The following is a 20,872-nucleotide window of genomic DNA, read 5'->3' as shown; positions in this document are numbered from 1 at the left end:
CTAGAGAGTAGAGCGTGGGCTAAACTCGGTGAACTTTATCACTTCTCACAGGTTTGCAGTTTGCTGTGCAGCTCTTGAAAAGGGTATATCTTGCCCCTCTTTTCAAACATGCAATTTAATGAAAAAGGAGGAATGCACTACAGAAAGTAATGATGAGAAGAAGCAATGTGTGAAGAGAAATTTATTTCTGACAAAATCTGAAGTTACTAGACTGCTGCTCACATATTAAAATTGTGTTGACTGCTATTCAGAAGGAAGAGTATTCAGTTTACATTCAGTACAGGGCTTCAAGTACCAAAAAAAAACACATTTTTTGTGTTTTTGGTACTTGAATAAGTTAGCAAAGGTAAAGAATTTCAAAGTGGTACCAGCATCAAATAAGCCCACTTCAATTCAACAGCTGGGTTTCTGTGTAAAATGTTCATAAAAACCGAATGCAATGATTTAAAAATCTCATAAACCCAGATTCTATTTACAATACAACATTGACAACATGTGAAATGTTTAAATGTCGTTTTCAGAAAGCGTACAATTATAAGAAAAATACGAGCTTGTATTTAATGGCAACGACATATCTCCAAAAAGTTGGGCTGGTAGGTTGGGTAGGTGCTGAAAAAAGTAAGTGTTACTTAGAAGATACTGCTGGAAGAGCATTTTGAAAGTATTTAGATTAATTCCCAAGATGTCATCAACATCATTAGGTACAAAACAAGCATTTTGGAGAGTTGAGATTCTTAAATGTACAGATGGCAGAGGTTCACCAACCTACAAGAAAACAAACAAAAAACCAAAAACCCGGCATCTACAAATTGTTCCTCAACAGTGTGCATAATATAAAAATATTCACAGAATCTGGAGACATTTCTGTGTCAAGGGTGAAAGTTAGTATTCCTCGGTCCTAAGGCATTACTGCATAAAACAGGCATAATTCTGCTATTTGGAATTGATGCATGGAGTCAGAAACACTTCCAGAAATCATTATCTATGAACACAGTTCACTGTACCATCCACAAATGCAGGTTAAAGCTCTATAATGCAAAGAAATCCAGAACTTGATCAGGAAACATTGTCAAATTCTGTTGGCCAAAGTCCATTTTAAATAAACTTTGACTATTCGTCTGACCACAGTCTGTGTTTTGTCAGACTGTGGTCAAAATTTTAAATTCTTTTGGAAAACATGGACGTTTGGTCCCTTAGTCCTTTGGACTAAAGAGGACAGGGACCATCCAACATGTTATGATTATTACAGTGCGTGCCTTAGTTCCTACAGTATAGAATGAACAGCTTGCACATCTGGAAAGGCACCATCAATGCTTGAAACAGGTTTTAGAGCAACATATGCTCCCTTCCAAATGACAATTTTTTCAGATTCTTAGAAGAGTCCAAATACCGATGTGGCAACCTGCAGTCCAGACCTTTCATGAAAATTGGAAACATTTTTATGAAAACAAAATGAAAAATAAGACAAAGAAGACCCCGGACCGTTGAACAGCTGGTGTCAGACAATATTGCTCTCCCAAAATTCCAGTGACTATATTCAGTTCCCAGACATTTATGGGCTGTTGTTAAAATAAAAGATGATGTTACACAATAGGAAATATGGCCCAGTTCCAACTCTTCTATGATTCGTTGTTGAGAGCAAATGCTCGGTACATTTTCTCAGTTTAAACATTCAACCTGTTTTCTGTTTGAGATTTGCAAAAAATTTGCATTCTGTTATTATTTACATTTTATATGCCATCCTAAAAATTTTTGGAACTGTTCACAACTGTTTCACAAAGAAAATATTGCTCATCTTTCCCCAATACCATTCATAACTGAAAAACTGAGAAGTTAGAAAGAAAATTTGAATGGTTTTAATTTTTCATATGTGATGCAATCCCACTCTGCCTGCTTCTGCAAATATAATGACAGATTTATATTCAGGGATACATACACACCAACATCCACCCACTGCCAAACACCTGCCCTGTCTTTACTCAAGGTCGTTTCAGATCAGCTCTTTCTGTATTCCCCCCCTCACTCTTTTTTCCCTTTTTAATTTTTTAATCAACTGGAATTAATTTAGATATCACTTTAGATTACTTCCCTTAGCCACAAAAGCGTTGAAGGTGGTCAGACTTCCTTCTCTCTCTAGTCTTATTTTTTTTCCCGTCATTTCTTCCGACATGATTGGTTTTAAAGTGAAGCTTTACTGACACATCTTCAAGGTTGAGGTTGATGTTTGTGCTTTGTTTGGATTTTGCTACCTGATTTACTCACCATTAGCTGTCAGTTTTGCTTCTTTCCTGTTTCTGTCTCCCTCGGTCTCATTGTGACGGCGGTGTTAGGTGTGCCCTTCGATGCTTTTAGCTTTGCTCTGCTCTCCCCAGCTGAGTATGCATCTGTCCTCTACACTTTTAGCACAACTTCCTGTGACAGTGTTTGTACAGTGCTTGTGTGTGTGTCCTCTAACTGTGCTCTCTGTGTAGAGAGTGTAGTGATGCAGGATGCTGCTCCAGCAGGGATGTGGCTGCAGGCTTTCAGTGCCATACACTGTAATTGTCAAGATGCCTCAGTGGGTGTGTACAAACAAAACTAGTGTGACACATATACACAAAAGTGTGGTGTGTGTACTTTTTGACTTTTCCTTGTGCGCCTGCAACCAGAACTATGATCATTTCATCTCGCTCATTCGCTCACTTACATTTTCAAGCATTAAGAATACCTTAAACATCAGGTGAGTGAGATTAGTCATTTAGAGCACTTCTTCTCTGGACAAACACTCCATGTCCTTAAGTTACAGAAAAACAATTTAGTCAAACAGCTCTCATTGAAATTGCTTCTTACAGTAGAAGAATATAGTAAGACTTGTCCGTCTGCTCCATGCCTCATCATATAGATATCACCTTTGAGCCTGCAGGTGGATGCTGGTGTGGTGGAGGGGTTAAAATAGCATGCAACAATGTTGGGCACTTATATGCAAATTGAGAGGTTGTGTTCAGACGAACTCATTGTCTTAACTAACTTAAGATTAAACCTGAGTGTCTCTCTTTCTTTTCTGACAAATGCAGTGGAGATTGCAGAGATTTCTGCAACATCTGTGGGATCAGGGCTGGAATCCTAAGATTAACTGGTGTGTGGTCTAATGAGAATTCAAAATAATTTTGAAGCTCTATGCTATTTGATAACCTAGCTCATATGGCTTAACTGACCCTTGAGTGTTCTGGCAGGATGCCAGCAGACTACACTGGCACCCCGCCATCAGTTGTCAATGCACACAGTCTTAGTAGCTATCTATTCATCATAGAGTGTTAAGCTTATGGCATGCTTCAAGGTCTTTTTACCATAAATAACACAATTCTCATGTCTTCAGATGATGGAATCCCTGAACCATCATAGTTTATTACTATATGAAGTGATTTTCTCCCTCATATGCTTAAGTTGGTTGATCACTCATTTACTCAGCCATCAGTCTTTGAGTGTGCAGAGCTCTGGAAACCAGCACAGCTATGAAGAATATCACCACTATCATATTTAATCTTATCTTAGTAGAGATGGTTATTGTTCTCATAATCTAATTTGACTTTCAGTATCTTTTTATGGTGTGTAAATTTTGCAAATAAACCATCTTGAAAGGGGTAAAGTTCCTATTTATTGTAAAGACAGATTTCTGTGGATATATAATTGATTCTTTATTTGATAATTAAAACAACTGGAAATGTTGCTATGACTTCATTTATATGTCATTAGAAGTTGGTTTGTGAGGTCAACAAAAGCAGCAGCCAGTCTTTTGCTCAGTTCTTCTCGTTGTTTCTTCTTTTAACTTCCTTCATCCAATCGTTTCTAGTGAAAGACTTGTGAGATGAAGCATAATCAGATAGTTCTCACCCTAACACAGAGAAACCCCTATAAAGGACACTTATCCTAACATCAGCAATCAAGCCAAGGAGTAACACAAAGGTGGTTATCAACTGGATAAGTGCTCTGATCAGTAAGACTGGAGCATTGCTAGATTTATAAAGTTTAGCCTGATGGCAGCCAGGAATTAAAGCTGGCAAAAATACTAGCTTAGCAAACGTATTATTATTACAGTCCTGTCATTAGGACATGGGAGAATCTGGTTGATTATACATGTTATTATATATATATATATTTTTTTTTATTTTTTTATTTTATTTACTGTGCTAAGTGCCTTCTTTTTACTTTATATTTAATACTTTTACTACGTTTACTATGGTTATTATGTTACTATGCTGCTTCTTGTTTTATTGCTGCTGGCCTCTGTGAGCTACCAAACAAATTTCGTTGTATAACTACAATGACAATAAAGTTCTTTATCTTTATCTTATCTAAATGTGAAGACATTTCCCAGCTGCAGCCTGTGTTTAATGTTTTGAGAAGGAGCATATATAAAAATACAATTTGAATGCAGGCTTAGCCTACTTTAAAACATATATACGTAAGGTCAACAAATATAAATAGTTGTCCTTTTTTAGGATCATATATAAATGCTTATCAAACAGTAAAACAGTTTAAAGGTTCTTTGGATCAAAAAGAAAAAAAATAGAACAAAGTTGTGTCTAAGAATCAATATTTATTATTACAAGACTTAAAACCGTATGCAATTCAAGGTCAAAGGAATCGTCCGAATTTTGGGATGCTATTTTTCTGTGAATTGCTTGGTCTTTGGTGATTTCATAGCAGTTTTATAGGCACATTCAATTTTATAAGTTTGAATATTGATAAGCTTGTATGTTTAACTGAGTATATCTCCATGGTGTAAAAAGTGAACTGCGCTGATAACACCGAAGACCCAAGGTTACCCCTGAATTAACCTAGATAAACACAAATCCTGCTTTGTAGTGCGGACATCAAGTGGTGTTGAGTTGGTGATTGTGTGGGGAAATTTTTATCTTTGTTCCCAATGTCAGCGTTAAAAAGATCAGTATGTTCCCTGTGGATGGTAGGTGAGAAGCAGTGGTGTTAGCAGTGTGTTTCAGTCTGATTATACTCTGCTGTTACCAATAGATGTCATAGCTTTTTCAATTATTTGTGATACTGACAGATTGTCTTTTTCATTCTCTGTGAAAGCAAAAGGAAATTTTTTTTTTTTTTTTTTTTGTCCCAGTGGGCTTGGTGATTATCAATTATTCTTATAACTGTAACATACATTTCAAGGTTATGATTATATGTCTGGTAATTTTCTTTTAACCTCAAGAGCCAGTAATATTATCATTGCATTCAGTTTCTCTGCTTAATAAAGCAGTTTGAAAGGTTAAACAAGTGGAAATGAACCAAATGCAGTCATGACTTGCACTCCAAATTTCACACAAGACTGACCTGAAGGAGCTACAGCTGATAAAGAATGCCCTGTTTTTTCTTACGTATCAAAAGGAAGTCTCAAATATTGTTTCTCAAAGTATTTTATCGTGCTTAATTAAAAAATTTTATTTATTTATATTTATATATTTTTATTAGTTATTTAACCTGGAAGCATCTATAGTTTCTTACATGGGTTAGGGAGAGAAGAATTGCAGTTTGAACCAGGTTTTCCTGGTTACATACTGTTAAAGCCAATCTCTCCTGGGATATGCTTTTATGTTGGTAAACTCTCAACTTAACTAAAAATCTTGACAGTTTATATAACTATCAAGGCTTTTTCACATTACTCGTCATGGTGAATGCCAGCAGGATTTTTAGGGTTTAATATTGCTTAAGTTGGTTTCCAATGGTTTAAGGGTGATGTCAGTAGCATGAAGATGCTGGATATCTCCATATTCCAGCGATAAAGGAAGCTGCTGATGTGTCTGTGGCCACGGGAGAGCAGAGCTTGATGTCAAGAGAGGCGATGCTCTCAGCCGCTCTCAGCTCTTGTTCCGTAAAAGATACATGCTATAAATGTGTATATAATAGGTGTACCTTTACTAATCGAATGTCAAGGGGTACATGAGGGCTGCACTCATGGGCTGTGCTAGCCATTGTGAACAGTACAACAAAGCTTTTGAATTATGGGTGCCATAATTATGGGCTATGGTTAAAATTCCATCTAATCTTTCTTCAGAAAAAGAAAAAGATTAGTGGTTAGTTCACTATCCAGTGAGCAAACTGTAATGAGCAAGATGGTTTTATAATTGATCACATGGTATTTAATTTTCCACTGGAATTTAAGTTGATATGTCAGTCGACCGGGCACCTGTCCTGGGTTTGACCTCACCACCTGATGTCAGACCAAAGACACATTGTTAGTGGGATTAAGTTAATAGTGATTCTTAATTGCACATATGTGTGAAAGGAAGTGCAAGTTGCTGTCTGTCTCTTTGTGTTGGCCCTGCGACAGGCTAGAGACCTGTCCGGGGTGTGACCTGCTTCTTGCAGTATGGCAGCTGGGATAGCCAGCTTTTTTTCAAAGGAAATAATTCTAATTCATGCTTCTTGAGATTTTAGTGTTCTGGGGCCAATACTTTTAAAAGTATATTGTGTTTGTGAAAATTTTCTTTATCTACTCTTTTTAAATATGTAGAAGATGTGCTTCTTAAAACACTTCAGATTTATTGAAGATTTATTGGCATTTATTTACTCAAACAGGCGCTAAACTGCTTCTCTGCTCCTTTCGATCCCATTTTGTTTTATGCCTCAGTTTAGTTTCTTCACTGAGGCTCGATCCTTACTGACCTTGGTATGTCCCTTTCTGTTGAATGAAAGCCCATGATGTCTTTAAGCCCTCAAGAACAGGAGTCAAAACCTTGCTGGTCATTACATCATACAGCCAATGCAATAACAGTTAGGTGGAAGAAGTGTGCCAGCTAGGTTACTGTGTGGGTGTCAAGGGTCCCGTCTCTGTGTGTATGTATTTCAGGTGTGTATGCACTTGTACTAATATGTGTTTCTGCACCTGCACGTTTATAGCGAGTAAAGGAGCAGTGAGTGTTTATGTGTGAGAGGATTTAATGAAGCACTCTTAACTCAGCACATTTCCCCGGGCATGGGTAACTCAGAGGAAAGCCTGTCAGAGTTTGCGTGAGTACACTGCCAAAAGATTGCCTTAGCTTCACACTAATGTTGAACCAAAGACTGCAGACATCACTTTACTCACCTATCTTATTCCCATAATCCCATTTTTATTGGATAGCTGATACAGTGTCTTTTCACTACCCGCCTTCCTACACATGTGTGCAGACACCCTCTCACATGCTCCTCGTGACTTGCTGAGTTCGATTGGCAGGCTCAGCCAAGTGTGGCTGAATGCGTAGTTGATATTTCACAAAGGCAGATCAATGCTCTTCAGAATTGCCTTTTTTTATCCCACAGCTGAGTACATTTTCATGAAGAGTTTTTCTGTTTTTATTTATATACATACCTATATAGTATATGTGTGTGTGTCCATATAAAATCTGTAACACTGCTGGAATGGGTTGGGTCATGTGCCCTCATTAGAATGGGTCACTCCAAATCAATAGCAAGTTGTCTGAGTTATAAGTAATCCACCTTATCCTATGATGGAACATTTCCAATGTAATGAGAGTGACCTATTGCAGGACTCATAGGTTACATGGGCACAATGAATGGTGAATTATTTGCTATGGTCTCTAGCATCACATATGGGATATTTTGTACTCCAGAATCATCAATCATCAGCAAATGAAAGAATATGTTTTGGAGGATTGGTGTTCCAGATACTTGTAGAGTCAATCCCAGTGTGCACTAAAGCTGTTCTGGTGGTATATGGTGGAACCAACATCTTACTAAAACTGTTTACTTTGGATTTTCATCCATTTGTGCATACATGTTAGTGCTATGATATTAGCTACTTTGCTGAGGTTGTACCCTGCTTTTTTGCTTATAATCACCTTAGATAAATTATTGTCACCCTATCCCCAGTGTCCTGCTAGACTTATGAGTAGAACGGTGGCTAGATGGTGTACTGGTTAACACATTTGCCGTTTACACAAAAGATTGTTTGAGACCAGGAGGCGAAAGAAACCCAGCCGAAGGGAGTCAAAGCTACTGTTCTAATGTCAGTGTATACACTGTAAAAAAGAAAATGTTGAGAAAACTTAAAATTTCAAGGCAACATGATGCAAGAGATTTTTGAGTTTTCTCAACTTTTGCCAACTGTTGTTGACTCAACTAAGATTTACAAGTTCTGCCAACTTGGATCTTCTTGTTCACCTAATTAGGATAATCCTGGAAGTCTAACGAAGAAATTCTGGTTTCAATGCCATGTATTTCTGCCTTCACCAAACACAGATATTCTTGTTGAGTAATCATACAATTCTTACTCCAGTGAGTTGAAAATTTACCTATATAAACAAAGGAAAATGTATGTTGTTATTATACTTGAAAAAACACTTAATAAATAGATATAGAATAAAACAAAGCACAATTCAATGTTATCTAAAAGCTTATTTATTTTGTTCAACAGTCTTTTCAGTACATTTCAGAATGTCATGGGTAGTAGGGTGAATTTCTGTTAAAAAAACAAAAAGAAAGAAAGAAAAGAAATAACAAACAAACAAAAACGTGTTGCCAGTTTCTTTTGGGTGCTTTGAGCACCCCAGCAGAGACGTTAAAATTCCAGAGTCCAGAACCAAAAAGAAAAGTGTCCAGCAACTTAATAATTCATGCACACACACACACACACACCCTGACCGTCTTGTAAAAGCTGAACATAACTATTGCACATTAAATAGGGTAGTGCCACAAACGATTGCCTATGCACCCAGACATTGACATTTTACACAGGCTTACTATGATGAACTATGGAAGTTAAAAGGTATTAGAAATGTTACCATCAATGAAGAGGAAACTAACACTATAACAAATCTTTTAAAATACTACAAGACAAATTTTCACCATATATTCTCAACAATACAGATTCATCTGACTAAAATTTACATTTCGAATAATGATTTATCCACTTCACCTTCATATTGTCCGACCAGGCCAAAATAAGATGGCCTGAATTGCTTCAAAGGTAAAACTCATCTGCTTTGGGTAATCAATGTTGAGGGCATACAGAAGGCCAAAGAGGTGTGCCAGGGCAGTAGAGAGATCTGGAATGTTATGTAGCACGATGTCCCCTTCCAACACAACTGGATGTTCTCGCACAGACGTATCAGCATCGTCATCTTGTAGGATGGTGAGGATGGCAACTGATGCACCGTTCAACACTGGTTCCAAAATGTCAGTGTCCTGAAGAAAAGTAAAATAAGAATTATTGAAAGCTAAGAAAAACTAAAGACAAAACAAATTTCTAAAGATTTTAACTTTAACCTCTATACCATGCTGGTCGTTTGACCCATGGAGGTTTTAAGAAGAAAAAGCTATTTTTTTTTTAATTAATGCCACCTTGTGAGTTTTGTACAAAAATATTTTCTGCTATGGAACAACCACTAACAATGCCCAGCAGCTGCTCAGCAGAAAAAAGGAGTGAGAGTTATGACAACTGCAATCCCCACTATAAAATTATCTGGACTGCACTGAGAAAGTGTACATTTCCATTTTGGATAAACTCATCCTTTAAAAACATCTCATAGCAATTAGTTTTACTTGCATTAGTTTTTTTGTACTTACTAAGCACTTCAGGAAAACCTCTGTTGCATCTTGTCTTGAGGAAAATGGGCAGGCCTCTCAGTGCCCGTTGGACACAGTGTTGGATGTCTAAAGAGTGTTCAGTGGAAAACAAAATTTCAATTAGTGAAGTAACATGGTGTACTATACACAATGTAAAATCAGAACTCTCATAGTAATGAGAGTAAAGCACAGGTCAGACCCAGCAACACGCAAAACGTACAACCCCCCCCCCCAAAAAAACAACAACACCACCATGTTAACAATTTTACTTTCTTTTTACAAATTAAATAAAATACTGCCAAATAAGAACAAAGCAATGACTCATGACATTCATTTTACGGACATGTCCACTGATGTGTTTTATTTGAAGCCAACATCTTTTTCAGTTTCTGTTAAGAGAAAAGTATACTCTCTTCTGCAAATGTCAGATAAAGGAGCACTTCACTCACCTGTTCATCAAGTTTATCCAGGAGGTCTTCCATCTCCTCACCAAGAGCTCCCTTCTTAGACCAGTACAGTTTCAGCAGGCCAGGCACAACTTTGTCAAGGAGGATGCATTGAAGGTCCCCAGGAGGTCTTTGCTTGTGATCCGATGAAATGTTCAGATATCTAAACAATACATTCACCAAAATATTGTCATTTACTCAGCACAGAAAATTCCTGGGTAGCTGTCTTGGACAGTCTGCACCATGTTATATGCCTGACTGTGTCATCAACAGCAAAACCTACCTACTTCAAAAATCTCTCATGAATACGTCTTTTGCACTGGAATAGAAACACCTCCCACAAAACCCAGTATCAATATGAAAATACATATTATGTTCTAAGTTGCACCAAAATCTGTGACCAATCAGATTCTGTGACCTGCCTTAGTATTCTTTCCTAACAATCTCAGACTATAGAAGTCCTATTTCTAGCACAAAAAAAAAAAATACATGCTAAGTCAAAATTATGAGATTGCCTTTCTGTTTCACAATTTCGATTTAGCATGGGGACTCTTGTACTGGCAGAAATGTTCAGGGTAAGGATTTCAATATAACACTGGCAAGGGCCTTGACTGGAGTGGTAGCACAAGATAATAAAGTTGGCCAATGCATTACCCCAGCAAATACCGTACTGCTTCAATATAAGTATAAATCATGCCCAATTTGAATAATAATTAAATTATAAATAAATTAGGACAGTCTTACCTCCTCAGAGGAAAACAGCGCAGGTCATCTCTCCTGGACCTCAGATACCATAGGCTGACACTCCACGACCTCTCTCCGCCTGAGAGAAAATGTTTGCAATAATGAAACATTTCAATATAATGTAGAAAAAAAACGAGAAAAAAGTTACGGATCGGACTCCACGATCCTTACTGCGCACGTGCAAAGTCGGACCCGTACAGATCGCGTCTACCCGTGGAATTGTACATAAAATCAATACTTAACTCCACCAACAAAAGGCTCTCAAAACAATACAATACTTTCCACAGCTTTGAAGGATGGGTCAGGTGTATCCTTCGTGGCCCACCCTATGCCAGAATTCATAGCGCGGCCCAGCCGATTCTAGTTTCAAACAATGGCGGCAGCCACTTAGTTTTAATATTACTCTTATTACTCTTTCTGGGTCACAAAGTAAACTTTTAAGGTATTTTCAGGCGAGAATGTAGCTGTGTAAATTTCAAATATCTGCTCAGTTTATTAAGACAACACATTTTTGCAAAAATGCTTCTACGCTGGAGACGTCTGTTACCACCAGCTTCGATAGCTAGCTGGGATTCAAGGCTCGCTAGAGCAGCGAGAACAGCGAACTCCTGGCATATCATTTTCAACCCCCGCGCGGTCCTTCGCTAGCTTAAACATGATATATAAGTCCCTTAGATGACTTAAATATGTTATTGTTTGGCTTTTTTCAGTGTTTTACTCGTTCCACCCTCCTGGGTCCTCAGGAGGATGCAGCCTAGCGCTTGTAGAAAATCCTAATAACAGATGTCGTTAGCTTACCTGCTAGGGCAAATGGCCGGCAGCTCCCGCACCTGTCCAAAAAATGGTCAAATAATACACTCCAACTTCAGACCAGGTAAAATCTGTAATGGTCGAAAAATTGTAATTTTCATCCAATTTTGGCCACGTTTGTTCAAAGTTTCTTAGCAGGTTTTCAGTTCAGAACACATCGACAAACCACTATCACACAGTCTGCTCAGACTCGTTTGGTCTAGTTCAAACTTATTCAGACCACGACGTGTGCCAGTCACCTACGGGGTTTCCCACCGGTTCCCAACTCGACTCAAAAAATCTACTCAAAAGTTGATAATCTTTGTTATGCTCGCTAGAAAATCTTAGTTAGGACAACAATGGAAGAAATTTGTTGGGCAGACAAGCTATTTTAGGTTGTAAATGGAAAGTTTTATTTCTAAGTCAGTTTAATTTGAAAACTTTACTCAAATCAACAATTACTAGTTATCGTTTTTACAGTGTAGTATGGACTAATGGGAGGACGTATGGAAGGACCAATGTAAAAACTGTGCTAAGTGTGTTCTGGAAACCACTTGAGAAATAAGGAACTGGCTGGAAGCTGCTCAAAACGGTTTGTAAAACATTAAAAATTTCTCTATTTACAGTTTTTATTTTATTTTACAAATGGTTTAGTTCATCAAGATTAGTCAGTAACTCAAAGTAAACCTGAACGATCTCTTGAATACCAGTAGTTTGACTTCATGCCAAATACAGTACATTTTTGCTTACTTTTGCTTATAGTGCAAGTTTTAGGGTCTAACTTCCTGTGGACAAATGCACTGCAGTTTCTTTGGGGGGAGTTTCAAGACCCCCAAAGGTGAAGGTGAATTTTTACCATGCAGTTTTAATGAGAGTAACAAGTGAATATAGTCAGAATAATCCCCACAAGCACAGAAAGACAAGTGTTTGTGTGTCTCTCTGTCTGCTTGAATTTCTGTCTGTATATGAGTTTATGAGTATCCACTCATTATGTAGAAATCCTAATCAAACACTGCTGAGCTCTGACCACCTGCACCCAGTTGTCAGCCAGCCGGCATCGATGTGTGTGTCTGCCAGGATCTCTTAAAAAGAAATCATTTCATCACAAGTGCAATTCTGGTTTGTGCTTAATCTATAATTTAACAACCACTTTTATCCAAAGTGATTTACAAAACACAAAGTGCACTGAAAAGCAGCCATACAAACATGGCGAGTGCAGCTTGGCAGCAGACTAAATCAAATCTTCTTTTTGTTTTTTTTGTTCTTTAAAAAAACAACACAGCCACACACAGCCAGTGCTCAGAGTTTTCTTATTAATCAGTTTATTTTTCTGTCATCCTGGGAGTTGAGTTGAGTTGATAAAGAAAAAAAGTCCGTGTTAAAATTAAAAAATCAACCTCTATACCTTCGTCAATATGTCAGAAATGCCTTGAAGAATTTACCTACAGGCTGGCTTCAAGATGAAACACTGAAGGATATTTCACTGTTCCACTTAATAGTGACATTTTGTCGACAGTTTGGCTCACTTTGTCATGTTTCCTTTTGCCACTGGCAGCTAAGACCCCACTTTAATGTTTCATACGTTCAGTTCATCCAAGTAAGTGACAGCCACGTTGTAACCAGCAGCGCTGTCCTGGCAATGTCTAGTTAGCTTGGTAAACATCGGTGGCATAGAATCTATTCTGTCAGATATAATTGGACTCTACAGGGAGAGAGAATAATTCATCAAAGTCAAAAGAGGAAGAGTGAGAGAACGGAAGTGTCTCTCGTGTGTTGAGGAAAATAATAGTAAGAAAGGGGTGTTGATATGTGGAGGAAAAAAGAGGGGAGAGGTAGCAGACCAGTGAAAATGGCAGAAAATGAGAGACTCTGAATGAGAAATGTAAGAGGGTAAGTACTGAAGAGCAAGGGAGCACTGGGTAGATCTTGTATAACATATATTCAGGTGTGTGTGTGTGTGTGTGTGTGTGTGTGTGTGTGTGTGAGAGAAAAGCGGGTGCACGCACGTACCAACCAGGGAATATCTGGCGTTAAGTGTGTGTGTGCGTCCTAATCGATTCTCTCTGTGCCATTTTCAAGCCCTTCCTCCACTTCAGCCTCAGGGATATTTGTGTTTGCCTGCAGTGTGCTACTTAAAAGAAGCTGTGAAAAAACACAAAAATTTGCAGGAGACGCACGCACATAGGCGGCGTACCTCACACAGAATAGAAAATCAGTAGCATTTCTCACATCTCTCATTCTCCCTCTCTCGCCTTCTTCTAGAGATGTTCTTTCAGCAGCCAAAGCACAGTGAGTACCAACTGGCTTAGGAGGAGTCTTCATTTGGCAGTGTTCTGGCCCTGAGGCGACGCTTTATCACTGCATTGTCCACTTTTCAACTTGCTTTGAGACTTCCAGTAAAATCATAGGCCTTCACTTCTTATGAAACAGAAGTGGGTCAAATAATTGAATTTGAGTGAGTCTAACAGTTGTGGGTATCACAAAAAGACTCCCTCAGACTTCATCAGTAAATCTGAGGCAGTGATTCCTAACTTTAGGATTTGAACCCATGACAGGATCCAAAGATAAACTACACACAGTCACTGGGTGATTAAAAGTTTGTTGAATGAAACTGTTTTGTTTTTTGTGCAAAATCTGATTACCTCTATATGCAACTGAAATTCTTTAAATAATTAAAATTGAAATATAAAAATAAAAACATACTTGTTGATGTGTTTATATAATGTCCAAAATAAGTCTGTTGACACAATAGAGTCTCTGAGAAGTTCTGAAAAATAAATATAACATTTATAATTTATTTAGTAAATATAAATTTTAATTGGACAAAGACAAACAAAGAAAAAAAAAACTAAATCAGGAAAAAAACGACTGTAGCACTGTCTGGAGTCATTTTTAACCCTCAGGGGCTGTTGTCATCCCGCCGGGCGGTGGGACAGCGTGGACACCTAAGTATGTGACAGTAACTCAAGAATGAGGCAATGTAGGATTGTAAAATTGATACCATAGCTGTATCTGCTAAAAGACTAAGATGAGTTCCAATCCCGGTGACCTTGGCCTCAAGGTCAGAGGTAACTTTTCTGACAATAACGTAGGATTTTCACATTTATACCATGTGTGCATCTACTCGAAAGGGGGAGGGGAGCACTGATGGCTTTTATTTATTTATATATTTTTTTAACTTTTTGATTACTTTTATTTTTGCTGGTCACGTGGTTATCTCTAGGCAAGAAAACAGCTAGTTAGGTAGTTTGGGTACTATATTTGTCACACATTTGAAAACTCCATTTTCTTCATTGCCTGAATCCCGAGCCTTGTCAGAGGACAGTTTAAAACATGCTTTAGACACAAAAGATGTTTCTTATTGGAATAGATTAACCTCACAAATTAATATGTTACATTTTGTCAGAGTTAAAATACAGAGTGACATCACAGTGGCTGGCCATTTTTTGTATACAGTAAATTAATAAAACTCATCACACCCGTAAAAAAATATAAATTCCGAGAGCAGTAGAGGCACATTATACATGAAGGAAGAATTTATAAAATAATAACCATGTGATGCAATTTTATCTTCATAGATCTTCATATATACGGATCTTTGTATATGCATCAATAACCCAAATCAGCTGGATGAAGCCAATACATTTGTAGCCTGCTACTGAATAATTTTCCACAATTCTATTAGTGTTTTTTTAATGTATTGAGGTTGCAGTCATTACTGTGGAGATGTCAGATTCACCATCAGCCCACAGCAGTTGCTGTCTGTGTTAAGCACTGCTGTGGGATGTTTCTGCGGTTTTGTGTTGAAATGGTGTCACTGCACTGCCCCGAGGCATTTGGGGGGGGCTTGTCAAAGTTAAGCCTGTTATCTGTGACGTCACTGCAGTGCGCAGACATCCAGGTTCTCACGCACGCACACACAACCAGACAAACCAGACGTTATGTAACCACAAAACCATGACATGGCACTTGTCCCAAAGAAATCCCCCTCTGGAGAAAAAGGGAAGGAGCAGCGATGGGAGCGGTAGTGAAAAGAAGTGGGTTCAGAGAGAGAGAGAGGGAGAAAGAGAGAAGCAAAATTAGTAACAGCAGTGTGTGTTTGTGTGCATCTGTGATAGGATGAGAGGAACATCAAAAAAAGGCAGGAGAACTGCAAGCTGTCAGAGCTGAAGGTATTGACTGACTGGTGATTCTAAAACCATATTTACTGCATCAACCATATAAACAAATGCATATGTCAGTCTCTTGGTCTCCCTCTTTTCTCTCCCATATGTAAACAGTATATACTCTTATTCACTCACACGTCTCATTCCTTGAGCAGACCTGCCGCATACTCCTCCTTGTAGATCCTCTTTGCACTTCTTTAAATATGCCCCCCCCCCCCAAACAAATTTTCCTTCAAACTCATCTGTTTTGTCACTACTTGAAGAAAAAGTGCATCAGATTGTTCTAGCATCTCCCATCAGCATCAAAGTTTTAAGAATAGGGGATTTTGTGCCTCTTCTGCTGCTACTGTTGCTGGTGGTAAGTGTATTGGAGATTTAGAGTCTATCCCAGCGTCTCTCTTCCCGCTCTCTGTCTTTGTGTTGTGCCCAGTGGATGTTTATCCAGGCTCTGTGCTAGCAGCTCTCTGTGGGCTGGGCCTTCCACCAATCATTCTCAACTTGAATACCAACACGTAAACAGACAGCAGCTGCCAAGCTGCTTGTGCTAAACCACACAGGGGAGAGAAAAGGAGTGTGGGTGTGTGTGTGTCTGTGTTTTATGGAGTTTTGGGTTGTGTACGTTGGATTAAAAAAAAACCCCCAGAAAAACAGGAAAGATATAGTTCTGTAGGTGTGTTTTTGCTTCACCCTATCAATTTCATATCAATGTCGTTTTCCTCCATCATTACTTCATCGTCCTCATTATGGTGCCTCTGTGCCTCCTATCACCCTCCAGGTCCGTAGCCAAGAAATAATTGCAGCTGTAGCTTAATTTAAACTGGTCATAACTGCTCAGAAAGATTTTGGCTGCTGATTCTACTCCTGTTGCAGTATTTAATTTTATGTGGAAGGCAGCTTTATAGCCGAATCAAAAAAGGATGTGTTGATTGCACTAACTGCAATCTACTCATTGCTCTCCTTGCAGAATGTGAAAGAACAGTTAGCTCATGTGGTATAGAATCTTGATACTCTGTTTGATCCTCACAAGATGCTGCAGTTCAGACATTTTGATTGACGGCTTCCTCTGTCACGCGGTTTCCGTTTCTGTTTGATGTTTTCGACGTGTTACATCAGTGTTATCTGACACGTCTTCCCCAACATTGTTCGGGGTCTGTGATGCAAGGTTGCTGTTTTCCTAATCTGTGTTCAGTACACAGGGAGATTGGTATTTGCATGTGAATTGCTTTTCTGTTGCCTCTGATGTCGGGCACGATAGGATGCTGTATGAGTGCCCGATGGGAGAAAAGCAATTTTTTTTCCTGCTTTCATGTCTGTCTCCTTTGAGACAAAAAAACAATAGGTGGAAGAGAGGCCGTTCTGCTGCATTGCTGCAGTAAGAATTCAGTGAGTGTAGAAAAAATAGGTTAAAAGGTAAGCGAGATTTTGGTGTATGAATAGTGTTTGAGTTAGATGCTCAGCTGGGAGAGTTGGGATAGACCTCCTGGAGGTCCCATAGCTCATGGCAGTCTTCATTGCTTCAAACACACTCCCTCTTCTATCTTTAGCTACCTCTCCCTGCCGATTCCTTTGCTCTAGTCTCAACTTCCCTAGTCAGATTTTCTTTCCTATTTTCCTTCCCTCCCTCTGCTTTTCTCTCCGTCTCCCTTGCTCCTCCCTCTTTTTCAGAGCCAGCTATGTAACTCTGCTAATGACGCTGAGAAAGCATGCTGTCAGCACATCCTCCAAGCCGCCAGGGCACGGTTACATAAGCTGGTTAACCGAGCAAGCCCTCTGCCATGTCAACCCCTCATCATTATAAGGAGGAAAAATGAGAAAAAAAGACAGAAGAAAGAGAAAAGGAAGCAGAAAGGGACAGAAGTAAACTGAGCATGTTCTACAGTTATCATCTCATTTCTGCTTTTCTTTGTCTTTAATGTATAAACATAGTTGTTTAAAACTATATATAAATATGTAGACATGCATGCCCCTGAGCCAACTAGGGGTCTTTTTATGACTCTCTGCTGATAATCAGGAGGGCACGTCTTCTAGTATCAAGGGTTCCAATTAGAACCATCAGGTAATTAGGGCCAATTAGTGGATTAACAATTATGTTGGAATAAAAACAAAAGCCCTCCCACCACTTCTAGCTGAAGGCATACAAAGAGGCGAGTGTGAACACACACCATGCCCTTGCCTCTTCCTTCCCCCCCCCCCTCATCCCTCAATACTGCTGTGGCTCAGCTTTAATGTATCTTTTAAGACCTCTCCTTTCTCTTTGGCCTCCCTGCTTAAAACTGCAGATTCTCTTTAACAATCTAAATCCCCCCCAGTTGTATTCTTCCAGCCTAATCTTTAATCTTAAACTCAGCTGCAGTAAGCAAGGTCATATGGGACACCCCTAAAAGAAAGGCTAGCTATGCAGGAAAGAATATAATGGTAATGAATGAGAGCCCTCGCACCACTCTCTGGTCTAGCAAAACCAAATCCTCTGATTTATTATTATTAGCCATGATTAGTCCACTAATTCAGAAAAACGAGTTGCTTACGTGCAACAAATTAGAGCACTTCCTAAAATAAATGAAGCCTAACAAAAACACAAGCTTCAAGAACCGAGGTTTAATAAACACAACGATTCAGCTTTCCTATAAAATGATAGCAATGATGAACATGTTCCCTCTGCACAATGAATAACATGACGCATTTGAGGACTAATGTGCTGTTTGCTGTTTGTTTGGCCTGAGGTTTCTGCATGACATGAGGTAGATTTCTTTTGTGTTTGGCCTTTTTAGCTCAGTTCGAGTTCTGGCAGCAGTAATGGTAAAGTTACTTTGGCAATATGAAGTTTGGGCCCTTTTGTGCGTGTGTTTGCCATCAATTATGAATGCCTACGCTTTACCCACACCCTGGAGCTAGGTACGTAAACTTAGCTTTGATCTTAATCGCATGCTGCGTTGATTTGAATGAGTGTGTGAAACACAACAACAATTTCTATTTGCTTTTGTTGTAGTCGCGGTAATCATGTGTCTCTTTGCATTTTAGTGTGCATCTGTGCATGAATAATAGCATTTGTTTTATTTTTATTGTTTTATTTGCCTTGGCCATGTATATGTGTTTGGGATGGCGATGAGGTAGGGGCACTGAAGTGATAGAGAAGTAGAGACACAAAGAGAGCATGGGTGCACATGCACCAGCCTCTATGTACTTTTTGTCCGCAATATTATGTAATGGAAAAACTGGCACAGAGGGGTATAAGCAAAAAAGCTAAAGGGAAGGAAGGAGAAGGAGGGAGCCAGACCTAAATATTCAGAGATGTATTGCACTAATGGAATATGCTTCACTACAATATAGTGCGCAGCCATTTAGGAATCTGCCTTTGTCATTAGGCAAATTAAATCTTCTTAATGTTCTCTCTGTTTAGTAATGGAAGCTCCTCTGTCACCCCTTCCTTCCCTCCTCCCTCTCTCCCCTCCTTTTCGTCTCCCTCTGTCTTGCTCCCTCTCGTGTCTCCCGTTGGCATCCCTGTGGTGCTCAGTACTCCATAGTCAGCTTTTGCTGTCTAGCATACGCCACTAAAGCTCTAAGTACATCTTCCCAAGACTGTGTACTTAGCTGTGGTGCTGTCACCGCATTGCTGTAAAGCTCCGACTACCCAAGAACAGCACAGCAGCACACCAGCAGACATTTGCTTTACCACAAATGCTGTGGCACTAAAAAGTCAATTTTGTCATCCGATTGTTGTGACTATACACAAGAAAACCAGAGATTAAAAGCAATACACTGAGATTCATATTTTGTCATGTAGGAAAGTTGTGAATATGAGATTTGAGCTTGGTAATTCTACGCTTTAGTTTTCAGCACAATTGACAGCTCCAAACTCAGTCAGCGTGTAGTTTCAGTACCAAGGACAGCGCTGCTGAAGCCCCTCTCCTGAAAGCATCATTTTAACATTATTTCAAATCCACAGGAGATCTAAATACTTAAGACCAAATATGTTTACTTTCTTCAGATACACTTATTAAATTTCTTTCTGTAATTTCCCAACCTTTGGAATAATTAAGGCATTAAGGCATCTTATTGCCATGACCGTCCTCTTGTAAGTACCAAAGGCACGGGTTGTGTGACATTGTTAAACTGTCATAAAAGGTTTTCAAAGCACTACACAGATGGTGTTTCAGTCATTTATTTATTTATTTATTTATTTATTCTTCAGTCATCCATTTTGTGAAACAGATGTTTTGTAAGACACCAAGGCTTTTAAGGTGACCCTGTTTTGGTACCAGCACTAACAAAAAGCGGGTCAAAGATAATATAATGTGAAGATTTTGGTATTCCCAGGTGGTATTTTTCAGGTTGCTCTGGTAAGATATTTAAGTAGGCCTGAAAAAGCTGAACTATTGGGGTGTAAACCTCTAAATATATGGGTGTTAGATCTATATATCTTCAAGTCCAGTGAGTTGTTTTTCTTTCATGGGTTATTTGGGTTTGTTTGCAAGACGCAGCAAAATTTTCAGTACTGCATGGTTTACATTTGTTGGTCCTTACCTCCAATCACTAAGAGGGCTAGCATGGTTTTAATGGATTTGTAATCATGGATTTCTGGAGATACTGCAGTTCTTTAATTTGATGCTGGGCTACACTGAAAACATGCCTATTCTCCAATGGCTTTCAGCATTTAATTAATTTTGTCATTACCAGCGGTCCTTGTTATTGGTCTCTTGTGGACTTCCATGACTTAGCCCAGTAATGTGACTCCAGTTCAATTATGTGAAGTTGTTGGGGAAAAATGAACGAGAACATTTCAATTTCGTATCCATAGATTCCAGTCTACACAATGGAATGTAGAAGTGCATCACTGCCTTAGTGGAAATTGTTGTTTGTACTTTTTTTAATCTTTCCTTAGTCTACTACTTCTTTATTAACTTGTTTCTGCTGACAGGTTATTTGAGCTTGCTTTAACAGGTATGTTTAACCCATGGACATCCATTCCATAGTGCTGCAGCAGAGAGAGGGGGAGGGGAAAGGAGCACAGGACAAGGACATAGAGATTAGAAGCTTTGAAAGAGACAACATGAAAATGGGTATCCAAAGAAGAGGCATCACCAAATGATGGAGAAACAGGAGAAAGAAACTGCCGGAAGGGAAATATGAGAGGCACGAAGACTGGAGAGAGTGTCTGCAAAATACATTTCAAGC

General features: G+C 38.9%; 2 long non-coding RNA genes across 3 annotated transcripts in view; one reads left to right on the top strand and one right to left on the bottom strand.

The window, feature by feature from the left end:
* Nucleotides 1-20,872, top strand: part of LOC120433782 — a 96,627-nt gene that overhangs the window by 19,985 nt on the left and 55,770 nt on the right. The gene's annotated exons all lie outside the window — the stretch shown is intronic.
* Nucleotides 8,760-10,104, bottom strand: LOC116334422. Its single transcript, XR_005608749.1, has 3 exons — nt 10,005-10,104; nt 9,556-9,642; nt 8,760-9,174 (listed from the first exon to the last, which is right to left on the bottom strand). It is a non-coding gene; the product is annotated as an uncharacterized LOC116334422 (long non-coding RNA).

The sequence above is a fragment of the Oreochromis aureus genome, linkage group 17 (genome assembly GCF_013358895.1).
Source record: "Oreochromis aureus strain Israel breed Guangdong linkage group 17, ZZ_aureus, whole genome shotgun sequence".
NCBI lineage: Eukaryota > Metazoa > Chordata > Actinopteri > Cichliformes > Cichlidae > Oreochromis > Oreochromis aureus.
The sequence above is the reverse complement of the archived record's forward strand: the minus strand, read 5'-3'. Positions and strand labels throughout refer to the sequence as shown.